The 5,694-nt window shown below is 47.0% G+C and overlaps 1 long non-coding RNA gene across 1 annotated transcript in view; it reads right to left on the bottom strand.

Moving 5' to 3' along the window:
- Positions 1-4,071, bottom strand: part of LOC126500265 (uncharacterized) — a 10,291-nt gene extending 6,220 nt beyond the window's left edge. The window contains exon 1 of the long non-coding RNA XR_007591284.1: positions 4,016-4,071. This is a non-coding gene — a long non-coding RNA (uncharacterized lncRNA). The remainder of the gene's footprint in view (positions 1-4,015) is intronic.
- Positions 4,072-5,694: the final 1,623 nt, after the last annotated feature.

The following is a 5,694-nucleotide window of genomic DNA, read 5'->3' on the forward strand; positions in this document are numbered from 1 at the left end:
CTCCAGGGTCCTCTCTCCCACTCTGAGCCCCCAGCCTTCCCTCCACCCTCGCCCCGCCCTCCCCTCCCAGCCTCTCCCCCTTCCTTCTCCGCTCTCTCGCTCTCTGTGATTTATTACTTGCCCTGCTGCTTCTGACAAACTATTTGTAGGAAAATGAGATTTGGTCCGCGCTGGATGGTTCCTCTGGGAGGCAGGCGTGGGGGTCGGGTGTCGGAGCCCCTGTGTGGCGCCCCCGCCGGAGCCCCACGGCGCTTACGGAGCTCTTTAAGATAAATGAGCAAAATTAAGAGACTCACTGGGGGAAGAAAACCCTGGCTGGCAGCGAGTGAGAGCGGATGGTACACAGTTTCCTCCCAAAAAGGCATCCGCGTGCTCCCTACTGGGGCCTCCCCCGGCCGCTGCGGTCTCCAGGGAACTCCTCCCCAGGAGAACTTCCAGCCCCCTGGGCAGGAGCGGTTCTGTTCCCAGGATGTGGCACCGACAAGGTCTGAGACCTCTAGTAAGGTGCACAGACTGGGGACCTCAGTGGGGCAACAGCTCTGGGGTGGCATGGAAGAAACCTGACCGTAGAGAAGGGACAGAGAGCTCGTCTGGGGTGTTAATGGCTGTGCGGGACAGCCCCAAGCCACTGAGACACAAGATAACTTAGCCACACCCAGTCCCTTTTGGAGTATAGTTCACGTCCTCCTGTTGAGGGGACGGGAGGTTAGGCTGTCTCCAGCCTCAGGCTCCAGAGTGTAGAAGCCTTGGAGGCTCGGGGCAGTTCTGAGCTCTGAAGCCTCTCTTCAAAGTCAGGGATTTAACTCGTCTGTTTATTGGGGAACACAACGGGTGTGGCTCTGTTTGGATTTCCTGCAGTGCCTGTGGGCTAGCTCACCTTAGGCGTTAAATATTATCAGTGAAGTAAGTGCGTGAACAGGACAGTGTCTTGGAAGCTCAGGGCTGTGTTTTCAGCTCCAGTGGAATGTGCAACAGAACCAGGTTTTCAAGTTCCCTTTCTTTCCTTTTAATTTTAAAAGAAGTAAACTTTCAAGGCAGGTGAGCTAAGCATACAGGGGGAAATAAAGGGGCTGGTAGTGCGGCTCAGTGGTAGCGTCTTCCTCCCTCCGCATCAGCGTCAGCGTGGAAACAGTCCTTATCCCAATCTCCAACACAGAGGGGAGGAAGAGGAAAGAACCTAAAAGCCACCTGTTATTTCTGCTATTGATAGTTTGATGCTCTTTTTCCAAGTTTGAAATATGTATTAAAAACTAATATGCGATAAACATTTGTGATCTGCTTCTAGCTACTCGTCATTGTTCCACGAGTGCCTTTTTACTCTATTTCATATTCCTCCTAAACATAATTTTAATCACATCTATTTGTTTTATGTTGCATGTGTTTATGTGTGTAAACGTATGTGTGTGTCAGAGGTCCCAGTGCTGAGCTCAGGTGGTCAGGCCTTCACCTGCTGAGTCCTCTTCATGGCCCCCCTTTGAGTGAATTTGGTGTTTTACACCTTCATATGTTCTGTATATGATTATTTTTATAAGGGCCGTATTCTGTTCATTCCCATTATTTCCATGGTTTTTGCTGTTCTAAAGGTGTTGGTGCACGATTTGTCTAATTATCTTCTTTTTATCACAGCGATAAAGCAGCGATCTGCTCCTCCCCTGTTTCCTAAGGACAAGATGAGATGCATATTAATATAGTAAGTGACAGTCTCCTGGGCCTGACTCAGTTCTCAGGCTGGATGGGCTCCTCCAGAATTTTGCAGGTTTCCAAAGACATTCCAGGTCTGTAAGCCAAGACAATCTGAGGATGTTCTAAAAGCAAGGAAGTGGGTAAGACTTCGGCTGCTGCAAGTATCAAAGAAATTATAATAAGGTTGCAATGACCTCTGTTGTGTTTTTATATATGACATTAATTACAAAGTGTGCTAAAATGTAAGAGTTGAAAATGGTGAGATCGTCCTAGGACGCCAGCACGGAACAAAAATGCTGATAACACATATTGTACGAGAAAGGGGTGGGGGTTGAGATGGAAACCTATTAGAAATAAAAACAGAAAACGTGTGCCACCCTGCCCAGAGGGCTGGGACTTTGGCATGCAAGTTCTCTTCTCTTTCTTGGAGAACAAGGATTTATGGCCATGGCCACATTTTTCCTGTCTGTCTGGAACTCCTGGGTCTCAGGAATCCTGGGAAGTAGCGTGAACTTTTCCATGTGTTTTTTTTTTTTTTTCTTGAGTGCTTCCATCAACACTGTTATTGGAAGCCAAATAAAGTACACATACATAGGACTGAGTTTCTTCCTGACACAGCCAATCGATTTCTCGGGATCTTTGAGAATGGCTCACATCACTTGTTTTAAACTGCAGCGTTGGGTGGCTGAGCAGCTCTGATACAGAATGGCCAAGTTGGAGCGGGCACGACAGGAGCAAGGAGTGGGGCTGGGTGAAGCCCATGGACCACTTTCAGTGTTTGGAAATGACTGATTACAATAAATTTTTTCAAGCCAGTAAAAGATCAAGTGTTTTTGCTTTGGGCTGACTTATACCACATTGAGTTAGCATCCTTCCTGTCTCAAGTGGGATGCTCTGATTGTCTTTTCCCTAGGTCCTTGATTCATAGATGAAAGAAAGATCCAGTGGTTTAATAATCGGTCCGTCTAGCTGTCCTCATCGTGAAGGTGTGTGAAGGTGTGTGAAGGTGTGTGAAGGTGTTCATGACTGGGTAACAATGGGATCGTTGGTGGAATGAGCTTCGGAAGGAGACTCCAGCTTCTAACTGTTTTAGCTGCCCTTCAGAACATGCCCAAACAAGGAAAGACTCCCTTGACCCTAAAAAACGAACCATACGGTAAGGATTTTCTACTTAAATCATCCCAAATCTTTTTCACACCAAGGGAAGAGAAAGGTGGGGCCTCTCCTGGAGGGGGGGGAGCTGAGGTCGCCAACTGATTATGGAAGGAAGAGATATAACTGCAGAAAACACAGCTAGAGAGAGCGCGCCCCATAACTGATTCAGACTGGAGACCCCCTACCTCATTTTATTAATAAGAAAAGATGTGACGGCAGCTGTCGGGGTGCGGGGGGGGGAGAAATTAAAACACCATGATCTTTTTAATATGGTCCAAGATTTACTCTGCATAATCTAGTCATATTTTTGATAGGAAATTCACGACTCCTATGTCCCCAGTAACAGAACGGTGATCTTTATGGGACCAGCATGAGGAAGCTGGCGGGCATGGCCCCCGTCACATTAAACTGTCTCAGTGAAGAAGCAATTTGTTTGATATTAAGAGTTATAAAAATATCAGTGCAGAGCGGTTATGCTGGGGATATTGCGCCAGCCAATCTGAATTTTAATGTAGTGTGAGCAATAAGTGAGCAATAAGCACCGCGTTCCCCAGGCTCGCGCCACTTTTCCCTCTGCAAATATTTGAAGAGAAAAAAAGCTGAGGCTTGGGGTGTCTCGCTCTTTTCCATTTGGGCCTCGTGTGGGCTCTCTCCTCATCAGTTGCGGGAGAACTAACAAGGGTTACGAGGTGCCTGGGAAGGGGATTCTTGGAAAACCACCTAGCAAGAGTGACCACAGCATCTTTGGCTTGGAATGGCTGAAAATCAGACGGGTCACCCCAGCCACATCACCGCACCCGTGCTCCCCGTCGATGTAAATAACCAATCTCAGTGCCCCTCCGCCCGTCCATAGCCTGAGAATTTCATCCCAGCACTCTGTTAATTTCTTACTCCTCCCCATCCTTTATATCCACCCCAAAATGCCCTTCTCATCATCCTACCAAGCGCCACGGCACCCCATCCCTTTATCTCAGGCTGCGGCCCGTCGGCGCATGCTCTGACCTCTCCCCTCGCTCTCCCATCAGTCTTCGGATTATTTTCATCGTCGCCATTCTTCTCCTTTCACCTCCCAGTCACCTCTGCCCAGCCTCTCCTCCCATAAATATCCATTCAGCCTTACAGATAGATCCTCCTGATACACACGAACCAATTAATTCCATTTTCACAGGGTACCTACCTGGTGTCAGACAGAGTGACGGGAGGAGGCACAAACATGCAGAGGATCAGTAGTTTGCTTTCTGGCGTCTCACGGTTCAGTTGGTAGGGGGCACTGGGGTGGACCTGTTGGTACCAAGCAATCACTGGGGTCATTTTAACTCAGGGCAAGGTGAGATAAGATTCCCACAACAAAGGCCTCAGAGGGCGGGAGGAGGGAAGATTCATTTGACTGGGAGGAAATAGGGGAATATGCTGTAGAAGAGGTGGACAGTGGCTAGGCCTCTTGGCAGGGTTACTAATCAGAGTAACTGAAGAGCAAAATGAAGAGCCTCTCTCAGACGAGGCAGGGACATGCAAAATCAGGAGGAAATGTTAAGAAATAGTGAGTCCAACTGGAGAGGTGGCTCCATAGTTAAGAGCACTGATTGCTCTTCCACAGGACCTGAGTTCAATTCCCAGCACCCACAGGTAGCACACAGCTGTCCAGTTCCAGGGGTTTGACACCCTCAAACAGATACACATGCGGGCAAAGCACTAATGTACACAAAATAAAATCATTTAAAAGGAAAGAAGGAGCAAGTCATTCATCTTGGCTGGAGAGGCCCAGAGACATCCAGGTGTACGGTCAAGCTAATGAAAAGCTTCATACAAGCTGGTCCCCAAAAAGCCTGGTTCCCAGATTGGAACACATCCTATTGCACCACAACAGTGACTCTCAGAGTATCACATGGCACCCTTAGACGTCCCAAGATCTTTCCAGGGTGTCTGGGAAGGCAGGACAAGCAACGTATCCTCGTTCACCAGCGTGAGCAGCGGGGTTTCCTACTGTCTGTGTACAAGGGCTACACAGCTCAGCAAGCTTGCACTTCCTGACACACAGTGCTACAGATCATGCATGGGTGCGTCATCCTCTCAAGATGCAGGTAGAGCAAGCCTTGTGAAACGAGGGAGTGGAAATACTTTACAGCTCTGCCTTCAGATTTCACTTCGCTGCTAGACTTTACGAAGAGGTAACCTGACGGCTGTGGATGAGACTCAGGGGTAGAGCATTTGGCTAGCATGGTCAAGGCCCTGGGATCAATCCTAACTTCTGCCCCATATATAGGCGTATATGCTGGTGATGGGGGTTGGGTGGAGTGGGGGAGGGAAAGAACTTTTGAGGTAGTGTCTGAGAAGAATATCTGTAATTATCTTTAAAAGGTGATTAATATACTTACCACTTTACATATCTGAGACCAGATTTTACTCCAAATACTCTGACCAAATGCAACATATGGTAACACAGTGCTGAAGCAGATATCAGGAGCCATTTGTCATCTACGAAACAAAACTGTGCAAACACATATAATAATGACATTTAGCATAATAATTTGGAAATATTGTTGGTTTGTTTTTGTTTTTCGAGACAGGGTTTCTCTCTAGCTTTGGAACCTATCCCGGAACTAGCTCTTGTAGACCAGGCTGGCCTCAAACTCACAGAGATTCACCTGCCTCTGCTTCCCGAGTGCGGAAATATAATTATTTTATAAAAAGATATATTAACTTGAATGGATTTACTATATTATTGATTTTAAATCATTCATAAATGTATTAATAACTTGGTTTGTATGTAATATGGCAGCTATTAGTACCTATAACCCATATGATTAAATATCCCTAAATAGTTTTCTAAATAACTTTTTTAGATTATAATGTTCT

This window comes from Alexandromys fortis, unplaced genomic scaffold (assembly GCF_014885135.2).
Source record: "Alexandromys fortis isolate MF-2015 unplaced genomic scaffold, M_Fortis_MF-2015_v1.1 scaffold_33, whole genome shotgun sequence".
NCBI classification, from domain to species: Eukaryota; Metazoa; Chordata; class Mammalia; order Rodentia; family Cricetidae; genus Alexandromys; species Alexandromys fortis.